The 12,199-nt window shown below is 36.4% G+C and overlaps 1 protein-coding gene across 2 annotated transcripts in view; it reads left to right on the top strand.

The window, feature by feature from the left end:
- IL1RAPL2 (interleukin 1 receptor accessory protein like 2) overlaps positions 1 to 12,199 on the top strand; it is a 1,091,263-nt gene that overhangs the window by 948,234 nt on the left and 130,830 nt on the right. The gene's annotated exons all lie outside the window — the stretch shown is intronic.

Consider the following 12,199-nt stretch of genomic DNA (forward strand, 5'->3'; position numbering starts at 1 on the left):
ACAAATTTGTCAAACCAAAACATTATGAAGCCAAGATTTTGAAGCTCTACCAGAAAAGGCTGCTCAGAGAATAAGGCAGAGAAATATCCCTAGGATAACCCTTAAAGGGAGAGGGTTTGGCAACCCTTTTGACTGTTTAGAATGAATTCTGCTAAGCCTTATGAGGCCCATTGTGTACAACTTAAAGCATTTTATGGAAATTTAAAAAATAAATTTAGAAAATATCTTAAATTTGCATGCTGCTAAGTAAGAGGGAGAAGGGTAACATAATTTAAAAGGGAGGAGAGGAGAGAGATAATCCTAAATCACTAACATTTGGTTCAGAAATGCATTCTGGAATACTTTTTTCTTCTGTGGACCCACCTTAGTTTTTGTTCAGACTAATATCTAAAGTAGTTGAAAGTCCCTGGACACACCAACTGGTATAGGATAGGGAACCTAGAAGCAAAAGCTTAACCTAGAATCTGGGATGTACCATCTGCTATAGATGAACTACAAAAGGGATTAACTGCACAAAGTTAATTTGGGCTTGACTCTACTGCTACGATCATGCAAGTTCTCTTTCCATAGCCAAAAAGTAACATTTAAAATTTGATTTGTTTCTGTACTTTCAAAGTAATGTTGACAGTTTTTAATTTGCTGATTATAAAAGTTACAAATATTCATTATAGAAAATTTGGAAAGTATAGGAATAATAAACAAAATAATGATCTATAATCCCACTGTTTGAAGTTAATGGCTTTTAATATTTCAGTGTATTTCTGACCAGTTTTCATATAAAGTTATAAATATAGAGAAATTATGAACTTGAGATCGAACTGCTTAAGTTTTTATCCATCTTTTATTTAATATTTTATTATGAACATTCCCCATGTAGTTAAATATTCTTCACAAGGAAATTGAATTACGTGTTATGATTTTCTTTACCACTTGGATATACCATAATTTATTTAAGCATACTACTCTTTATGAATATTTAGGCTGTGTCTAATTTTTCACCAGTATAGTAAATATTACTGTTAATAATTTTAAAATTATTATCTATGCAAATAAGCATATATTTGCATATAGGACCTTGAGATAGGGTCCTAGATGTGGAGATTATTATATCAAAGAGAATACATATTTTTGAGGCTCTTGATAACATAGCTAAACTGCTTTCCAGGAATATTGTATATATTTACAACCACACTGGCAGTATATGTAAGTGTCCATCTTGCCATACCCTCCAAGGTCTAGAATACACATACACATGCATATTTTATGTAGGAAAATAGTATTTCAATTACTAGTATTTGTATTACTTTTGAGTTAGGATTTTGGTTTATAGGCCATTTGTAGTTTTTCTTGAGTTATCTATTCATTTACTTTGGCAAATTTTGACTTGGATGTTAATATTTTTATCTATCTACATATATACACATATATTTCTATATATATCAAAGATATAAAACCATCATCTGCCATATTTGTTGCAAATTTTATCCCAGCTTCTTTGAGGAATAATTTAAATAAAATAAAGTTAACCAATTTTGAGTGTACAGTTTAATGATTTTTGGTAATGGTCAGTTGTGTAACTATCACAACAATCAAGACGTAGGATATTTCCATCACCCTTCAAAATTCCCTTGTTCCAATTTACAGTTAATCCCCCCTACCTATCTAGCCCCAGGCAACCAATGACCTGCTTTATAGCATTATAGTTTTGCCTTTTCTAGAATTTCATAAAAATGAGAGTATACAGTATATGGTATTTTGTGTATGGCATATTTCACTTAGTATAATTCTTTTGAGATTATCCATGCTATTATATGTATTGGTAGTTCCAACCATATTTTTAATTGCATGAATATACCACAATTGTTTATGCATTCCCTAGTTCCTGGACATCTGAGTTTTTCCTAGTTTGGGGCTATTATGAAAAAGAGCTGCTGTGAGCATTCTTTGTGAGGGCATATGTTTTTACTGCCCTTGAAAAGAATTGCTTGTCCATATGGTAAGTGCAAGTTTGAAAGAAACAACCAAACTCTTTTCTAAAGTGATGTACTATCTTGTATTCTCTCAAGCATTCCAGTTGCCCCACATCCTTGTCAACATATAGTATTGTCAAGATTTTTAATTTTAGCCATTCTGCTGCATGTGAAGTAGCATCTCAATGTGGTGTTAATTTGCATTTTCTTGATGACTAACGATGTTATTATTTTCATGTATTGGGCTGGCCAGCAAGTTCGTTCGTGTTTTTCCATGTTACGGAAAAACCCGAATGAACTTGTTGTCCAACCCAATACTTATTAGCCACTCATATATCATCTTTGTTTTAACTGAAGTATAGTTAATTTACAATATTATATTAGTTTTAGGTGTACAACATCGTGCTTAATATTTTTATAGATTATACTCCATTAAAGTTATTATAAAATATTGGTTATTTCCCCTGTGCTGTACAATGTATACTTGTAGCTTATTTATTTTATGCATAGTAGTTTGTGCCTCTTAATCCCCTACCCCTATCTTGCCCCTCCCCCATCCCTCTCCCCACTGGTAACAACTAGTTTGTTCTCTATATCTGTGAGTGTGTTTGTTTCTTTTTTGTTATATTCACTAGTTTGTTTTACTTTTTAGATTCCACATATAAGTGATAATGTATAATATTGATATTTGTCTTTCTCTGTCTGACTGATTTCACTAAGCATAATGCCCTCCAAGCCCATCCATGTTGCTGCAAATGACAAAATTTCATTCTTTTTTATGGCTGAGTAATATTCCATTGTGTGTGTGTATGTGTGTGTGTGCACATCTTCTTTATCCATTCATCTGTTGATGGTCACTTATGCTGCTTCCATATCTTGGCTATTATAAATAATGCTGCTATGAACATTGGGCTACATGTATCTTTTCAAATTAGTGTTTTTGTTTTCTTTGGATATATACCCAGGAGTGGGATTGATGGATCATACGATAGTTCTATTTTTAGTTTTTTGAGGAATATTTATACTGTATTCCTTAGTGGCTGCTCCAATTTACATTCCCACCAACAGTGTACTAGGGTTCTCTTTTCTCCACATTCTCCCCAACATTTCTTATTTGTAGACTTTTTGATCATTCTGACAGATGTGAGGTGGTATCTCATTGTGGTTTTGATTTGCATTTCTCTGATGATTAGTGATGTTGAACCATCTTTTCATGTCCCTCTTCACCATCTGCATATCTTCTTTGGAAAAATGCCTTTTCAGGTCTTCTGCCCACTTCTTTGATAAGGATGTTTGCTTTTTTGATATTGAGTTTTACAAGCCATATATCATCTTTGGTGAAGTAAGTGTTCAAATATTTTGCCCATTTTTTAAAATCAGGGGACTTGCCTTCTTATTATTGAGTTGTAAGAGTTCTTTACATGTTCGAGGCCCACACTCTTTATCAGATGTTTTGAAAATCTTCTCTTCTACTCTGGTACTTGCCTTTCATTTCCTTAATAGTATAATATAAGGAGAAAAAGTTTTAAATTTTGATAAAAGACAATCGATTTTTTTAAATTTTGGAGTTCATGTTTATTTTTGTGTCACATTTAAGATATCTTTGCCTAATCCAAGGTTACTTTGTTTCTTTCAGAAGTTCTATAGATGTAGTTCTTATATTTAGGTATAAGATCCAGTTTGATGATGGCCATCCTGACTGGTGTGAGGTGATACCTCATTGTAGTTTGATTTTCATTTCTCTAATGATTAGTGATGTTGAGCATCCTTTCATGTGTTTGTTAGCAATCTATATATCTTCTGTGGAGAAATGTCTATTTAGGTCTTCTGACCAGTTTTGGATTGCATTGTTTGTTTTTTTGATATAGAGCTGCATGAGCTGCTTGTATAATTTGGAGATTAATCCTTTATCAGTTGCTTCATTTGCAAATACTTTCTCCCATTCCGAGGGTTGTCTTTTCATCTTGTTTGTGTTTGCTTTGGCTGTGCAAAAGCTTTTAAGTTTCATTAGGTCCCATTTATTTATTTTTATTTTTTTCTTTTTTTAATTAATTTATTTATTTATTTATTTATTTGGCTGTGTTGGGTCTTCATTTCTGTGCGAGGGCTTTCTCTAGTTGCGGCAAGTGGGGGCCACTCTTCATCACGGTGTGCGGGCCTCTCACCATCGCGGCCTCTCCTGTTGCGGAGCACAGGCTCCAGACGCGCAGGCTCAGTAGTTGTGGCTCACGGGCCCAGTTACTCTGCGGCATGTGGAATCTTCCCAGACCAGGGCTCGAACCCATGTCCCCTGCATCGGCAGGTGGACTCTCAACCACTGCACTGCCAGGGAAGCCCCCTATTTTTGTTTTTATTTCCATTTCTCTAGGAGGTGGGTCAAAAAGGATCTTGCGGTGATTTATGTCATGGAGTGTTCTGCCTATGTTTTCCTCTAAGAGTTTTATAGTGTCTGGCCTTACATTTAGGTGTTTAATTCATTTTGAGTTTATTTTTGTGTATAGTGTTAGGGAGTGTTCTAACTTAATTTGGTTATATGTAGCTGTCCAGTTTTCCCAGCACCACTTATTGAAGAGGCTGTCTTTTCTCCACTGTATATTCTTGCCTCCTTTATCAAAAGATAAGGTGACCATATATGTGTGGGTTTATCTCTGGGCTTCCTATCCTATTCCATTGATCTATATTTCTGTTTTTGTGCCAGTACCACACTGTCTTGATTACTGTAGCTTTGTAGCATAGTCTGAAGTCCGGGAGCCTGATTTCTCCAGCTCCATTTTTCTTTCTCAAGATTTCTTTGGCTCTTCGGGGTCTTTGTGTTTCCATACAAATTGTGCAATGTTTTGTTCTAGATCTGTGAAAAATGCCATTGGTAATTTGATAGGGATTGCACTGAATCTGTAGATTGCTTTGGGTAGTATAGTCATTTTTGCAATGTTGATTCTTCCAATTCAAGAACATGGTATATCTCTCCATCTGCTTGTATCATCTTTAATTTCTTTCATCAGTGTCTTATAATTTTCTGCATACAGGTCTTTTGTCTCCTTAGGTAGGTTTATTCCTAGGTATTTTATTCTTTTTGTTGCAATGGTAAATGGGAGTGTTTCCTTAATTTCTCTTTCAGATTTTTCATCCTTAGTGTATAGGAATGCAAGAGATTTCTGGGCATTAATTTTGTATCCTGCTACTTTACCAAATTCATTGATTAGCTCTAGTAGTTTTCTGGTAGCATCTTTAGGATTCTCTATGTAGAGTATCATGTCATCTGCAAACAGTGACAGCTTTATTTCTTTTCCGATTTGTATTCCTTTTATTTCTTTTTCTTCTCTCTTTGCTGTGGGTAAAACTTCCAAAACCATGTTGAATAATACTGGTGAGAGTGGACAACTTGTCTTGTTCCTGATATTAGAGGAAATGGTTCCATTTTTTCACCATTGAGAACGATGTTGGCTGTGGGTTTGTCATATATGACCTTTATTAAGTTAAGGTAAATTCCCTCTATGCCTACTTTCTGGAGGGTTTTTATCATAAATCGATGTTAAATATTGTCGAAAGTTTTTTCTGCATCTATTGAGATGATCATATGGTTTTTCTCCTTCAGTTTGTTAATATGGTTTATCACATGGACTGATTTGTATATATTGAAGAATCCTTGCATTCCTGAGATAAACCCCACTTGATCATAGTGTATGATCCTTTTAATGTGCTGTTGGATTCTGTTTGCCAGTATTTTGTTGAGGATTTTTGCATCTGTGTCATCAGTGATATTGGCCTATAGTTTTCTTTCTTTGTGACATCTTTGTCTGGTTTTGGTAGCAGGGTGATGGTGGCCTTGTAGAATGAGTTTGGGAGTTTTCTCCCCTCTGCAATATTTTGGAAGAGTTTGAGAAGGATAGCTGTTAGCTCTTCTCTAAATGTTTGATAGAATTCGCCTGTGAGGCCATCTGGTCCTTGGTTTTTGTTTGTTGGAAGATTTTTAATCACAGTTTCAATTTCAGTGCTTGTGATTGGTCTGTTTATAATTTCTATTTCTTCCTGGTTCAGTCTCGGAAGGTTGTGCTTTTCTGAGAATGTGTCCATTTCTTCCAAGTTGTCCCTTTTATTGGCATATAGTTGCTTGTAGTAATCTCTCATGATCCTTTGTATTTCTGCAGTGTCAGTTGTTACTTCTCCTTTTTCATTTCTAATTCTGTTGGTTTGAGTCTTCTCCCTTTTTTTCTTGATGAGTCTGGTTAATGGTTTATCAATTTTGTTTATCTTCTCAAAGAACCAGGTTTTAGTTTTATTGATCTTAGCTATTGTTTCCTTCATTTCTTTTTCATTTATTTCTGATGTGATCTTTATGATTTCTTTCCTTCTGCTAATTTTGGGGATTTTTTGTTCTTCTTTCTCTAATTGCTTCAGGTGTAAGGTTAGGTGGTTTATTAGAGATGTTTCTTGTTTCTTGAGGTAGGATTGTAGTGCTATAAACTTCCCTCTTAAGCTGCTTTTGCTGCATCCCATAGGTTTTGGGTCATCGTACTTTCATTGTCATTTGTTTCTAGGTATTTTTTTATTTCCCCTTTGATTTATTCAGTGATCTCTTGGTTATTTAGTAGTGTATTGTTTAGCCTCCATGTGCTTGGGATTTTTTACAGATTTTTTCCTGTAATTGATATCTAGTCTCATAGTGTTGTGGTCTGAAAAGATACTTGATACAATTTCAATTTTCTTAAATTTACCAAGGCTTGATTTGTGACCCAAGATATGATCTGTCCTGGAGAATGTTCCATGAGCACTTGAGAAGAAAGTGTATTCTGCTGTTTTTGGATGGAATGTCCTATAAATATCAATTAAGTCCATCTTGTTAAATGTATCATTTAAAGCTTGTGTTTCCTTATTTATTTCATTTTGGATGATCTGTCCATTGGTGAAAGTGGGGTGTTAAAGTCCCCTACTATGATTGTGTTACTGTCAATTTCCCCTTTTATGGCTGTTAGCATTTGCCTTATGTATTGAGGTGCTCGTATGTTGGGTGCATAGATATTTACAATTGTTATATCTTCTTCTTGGATTGATCCCTTGATCATTATGTAGTGTCCTTCTTTGTCTCTTGTAATAGTCTTTATTTTAAAGTCTATTTTGTCTGATATGATAATTGCTACTCCAGCTTTCTTTTGATTTCCATTTGCATGGAATATCTTTTCCCATCCCCTCACTTTCAGTCTGTGTGTGTCCCTAGGTGTGAAGTGGTTCTCTTGTAGACAGCAGATTTACAGGTCTTGTTTTTGTATCCATTCAGCCAGTCTATGTCTTTTGCTTGGAGCATTTAATCCATTTTCATTTAAGGTAGTTATTGATATGTATGTTCCTATTACCATTTTCTTAATTGTTTTCGGTTTGTTATTGTAAGTCTTTTCCTTCTCTTGTGTTTCCTGGCTAGAGAAGTTCCTTTAGCATTTGTTGTAGAGCTGGTTTGGTGGTACTGAATTCTCTTAGTTTTTGCTTGTCTGTAAAGGTTTTAATTTCTCCATCAAATGTGAATGAGATCCTTGCTGGGTAGAGTCATCTTGGTTGTAGGTTTTTCCCTTTCATCACTTTGAATTATGTCCTGTCACTCCCTTCTGGCTTACAGAGTTTCTGCTGAAAGATCAGCTGTTAATCTTATGGGGATTCCCTTGTATATTAATTGTTGCTTTTCTCTTGCTGCTTTTAATATTTTTTCTTTGTATTTAACTTTTGATCATTTGATTAATATGTGTCTTGACATGTTTCTAGTTGAATTTATCCTGTATGGGACTCTGTGCACTTCCTGGATTTGATTGACTGTTTCCTTACCTATGTTAGGGAAGTTTTCAACCATAATCTCTTCAAATATTTTCTCAGTCCCTTTTTTTTTTTATCTTCCTCTTCGTGGACCCCTATAATTTGAATGTTGGTGTGTTTAATGTTGTCCCAGAGGTCTCTGAGACTGTCCTCAATTCTTTTCATTCTTTTTTCTTTATTCTGTTCTGTGGTAGTTATTTCCACTATTTTATCTTCCAGGTCACTTATCCGTTCTTCTGCCTCAGTTATTCTGCTATTGATTCCTTCTAGAGAATTTTTAGTTTCATTTATTGTGTTTTTCATCATTGTTTGCTCTTTAGTTCTTCTAGGTCCTTGTTAAACGTTTCTTGTATTTTCTCCATTCTATTTCCAAGATTTTGGATCATCTTTACTATCATTATTCTGAATTCTTTTTCAGGTAGACTGCCTATTTCCTCTTCATATTTTTGGTCTGGTGGGTTTTTACCTTTCTCCTTCATCTGCTGTGTATTTCTCTGTCTTCTCATTTTCCTTAACTTACTGTGTTTGGGGTCTCTGTTTCACAGGCTACCGGTTTGTAATTCCCGTTGTTTTTGGTGTCTTCTCCTAGTGGGTAAGGTTGGTTCAGTGGGTTGTGTAGGCATCCTGGTGGAGGGGACTGGTGTCTGTGTTCTGGTGGATGAGGCTGGATCTTTTCTTTCTGGTGAGCAGGAACAGGTCCAGTGGTGTGTTTTGAGGTGTCTGTGAAATTATGCTTTTAGGCAGCCTTTCTCCTAATGGGTGGGTTTTTGTTCCTGTCTTGCTAGTTGCTTGGCATCGGGTGTCCAGCACTGTAGCTTGCTGGTTGTTGAGTGGAGCTGGATCTTAGCGTTGAGATGAAGATCTCTGGGAGAGCTTTTGTCATTTGATATTACATGGAGCCAGGAGGTCTCTGGTGGACCAATGTCCTCAACTTGGCTCTCCCACCTCAGAGGCTCAGGCCTGACACCCGGCCAGAGCACCAAGACCCTGTCAGCCACATGGCTTGTCTCCTCCCATGAATTCTGCGACCTCTATCTTAAATTTTATCCACTTAGCACCTTTATCTTGGTCTTCACAACCCAAAGGAGCATGTTGCCTCACAGTGCACCTCAGCATGGGCCAGCACACCACACAGGACAGGACAGGCAGGGGCTGGGGGCCAGGTGGGGGAGGAGGACATGGAGGCCAAGGGCAGTGGTCGTTTGCCCAGCACTGAGGTGTCTCCAGAGGTACCTTGGTACCCTCCTCAGACCTGCTTTGGCTCCTGGTGGCCAGGCAGCCCTGGCACCTCAGGTCCTCACAGGCTCACTAAGCTGAGAAAGCAGAACTGCCTGTATCATTTTTTTTAGATTCCACATGTAAGTGATGTCATATATATTTGTCTTTCTCTGTCTGACTTACTTCACTTAGCATGATAATTTCCTTCCATGTTGCTGCAGATGGCATTATTTCCTTCTTTTTATGGTTAATATTCCATTGTGTGTGTGTGTGTGTGTGTGTGTGTGTGTGTGTGTGTGTGTGTGTGTATGTATGCCACATCTTCTTTGTCCATTCCTCTGTTGATGGACATTTAGGTTGCTTCCATGTCTTGGCTATTGTAAATGGTGCTGCTTTGAACATTGGGGTTCATGTATTTTTTCACATTAGAGTTTTCTCTGGCTATATGCCCAGGAGTGAGATTGCTGGATCATATGATAACTCTGTTTTTAGTTTTTTAAGGACCTCCATACTGTTTTCCATAGTGGCTGTACCAGTTTACATTCCCACCAACATTTCCTACATTATTTTTATGGAACCGTAGTACTAGCATCTAAAAGGAGCTTTAGGAAACCATTGGCATCCTTACATTTTAGTGAAAATAGTGATGAAGAGTCCTAATCCTGAATCATACACAACACATGCATACATACGTATCACAGAATACTCCTTGACTATTTTCTTTTTGCCAGGTTCCATGCTAGGTCCTGGAGGTATTAAAGATTAAGCATAATCCATACCCTCAAGAGGTTCATAGTCAAATGGGTATGACATATCTGTTTGGAACTATCTATATCACTAGGCAGGATCAAACAAGTGTTACTTAAATACATTCTGTGGGAGCACAGAGGAAAGGGCAATGAATTCTGCCTATGGATGTGGTCACAGTGACTAGACCTCTTATTTTGTATATCTGACTTCAATACACGTGCTGACATCTCTAGACTCACTTGCTTCAAAGCAACTTAAAAATTGCATTTTATCCTATAACTACTGAACCCATTGTGATTTGGAGTGTATTTTCCTCAGATCAATTGACACGTCTTTCCTGACTGTTCACTCTGTGCTAGGGGGCTTGAGGGGGATAGAGAAACAGATTATTTGATCCTTGTCTTCAAGTGCCTACAGGCCAGAGAGTTGGAAGTGAAAAGAACCCAAGATGGCAATTAGGGAACAATAAAGTACTATTCACTATGGAGCTGCCTCAGAGTGTATACAGGGAAGAGAGTTCAGGGTGAGTTGGAATATTTAGAAAAAAGCAGAAATCATTGTTCTTGCAGATTCAAACATCAGTTCAGACTTGAACTACCTAGATGTTTAGAGAGCCATTCAAATATTCTCTACTGCATAATAACTCAAAAGAGAAAAATAAGTTTAGTGTATCAGAATCTTTCTCAATGTGTATTAATCTGAATTTACAGCACATTGCTTTAGGAGTGCTTTATTTAAATTCTGTTAAAAACCTTAGCTGGAATACTCTTAGCTGGTCCAAAGACAGGTAGGTTAAGCATGTATTAACGAAAATAATAGACAGATTTACAGGCTCTCAAAGCTGTATACATTTCAGAGTAGGAGCAACCTGACATAAGAAAAAAGCAAGGATGCAGTGAAATGCTTTCAAACCCTGGTTTTTGTCAGATGAGCCTTTGAAAGGGGTGTTTTCTATTTCTGAGGTGCACATGCATCCTTTTGTCAGTGAAATGCCACAAGAAGGTGTGTTTGGAAAGAAGTTGACAGGGAGTGAGAAATGAGGAGAGCTGCCAAAAGGCATTAATGAGTTGGAAGAAGGTCACCAACCCATTTCAAGCTCATTAAATTTATTGTCTGAGTTCAGAGTGGTCCCAGGTGGAACTTGTGCTGACATACCCAGAACTCCCTCTCCAACCCAGAACAATGTAAAAAGAGGAAAGTATTTAAATGTGATGGTGGTTTCCAGGTTACCCTTTACTTCTAAGTATGATGAATGGAAATTTCAGACTCCTTGGTTTGGGGGGAAGGTTTTAAATATAAACATAGTCAATGGCAACTGTGTTTAAGAGGTGAAAATTTTTATTAGGTGTTGAAATAAAAACACAAAAAATTGAAAAGTTCTCCACACTAGTCATTTAAAATCCTTTGAAATATTATTCTCTACCTGTCCTTAAAATCGCTCCTGTCTTCTAAGCCAAGCATTTATCAGACTTCAGTGTTCATTGGAAACACTTTGAGAAATTGTGTAGAATTCAGTCTCCTGCTCCCCCTCTCACCAAAGATCCTAATTTATTAAGCCTGAGGTTTGGCCTGGGAATCTGCAGGACTAGTGACAAGAAAACATAAAGTAATAATAAGAGGGAAACAGCTTTTCAGTTCATCTTAGAAACTGTCTTTATATTTATCTCTTATTGTTTTTAATGGAATTGAATTGAAGAGCAAGCCTGTCTTGTACTTTAAAAGGCTTCCTTTCTTTAGTAAGGGCTGACATGGCCTTTTTAAAAATTTTTAATTTTCTAAATTAAGACTGCTCTTTGTGCCAGACTAACACTTATTGCTTTATTTATAAAAAAAAGAAACAACTTATTGTCATATCATCCATAATGACTTATATTTAAACATTATCTTCTAATGAACATCCTCTTTTTAAGATTATGATTTTTCCAATTCAGAGCAAACATTATCTATTTTACACTTACAACTCTAGTTTACAAATAAAAACAATCAAAAATGCAAAGAAGTTAGGTGACTAGCCTAAAATCACACAGTAACCACTGGCAGAGAAGGAGAGAATCTATATTTTCTGAATCTCAAGGCAATAGTCTATCAGGTAGTACTTCTATAAGCTAGAAAATATGGATGGAAGTCCACGAATTGACATTTGAGCCATGGATACTAAAATGTTTCCCTGCCCCATCTGGTCAACCCACATCCCACTACCCCTACCACATCTCATCTACCTTCAACTTGAAGTTCTTTTTTCATTTTTTGAGAATTAATTTTGTTGCTTGAAATCCTTGGAAAGTCAGAAAGTTCTTCTCTTGATGACATGAAATTGTGCTGTTCACCATTTGAAATCAGATCTATCCTTGAGCCCTGATGAAAACAGTTTTATCACATTATTTTGTGGCTAGGGTGTGAATAGGCCCAAAGGTGTATGCTGAGCACACATCCCAGAACTCCATTCAGTAATTAAGGAAGCT

Source organism: Balaenoptera ricei, chromosome X (genome assembly GCF_028023285.1).
Source record: "Balaenoptera ricei isolate mBalRic1 chromosome X, mBalRic1.hap2, whole genome shotgun sequence".
Taxonomy (NCBI): Eukaryota; Metazoa; Chordata; class Mammalia; order Artiodactyla; family Balaenopteridae; genus Balaenoptera; species Balaenoptera ricei.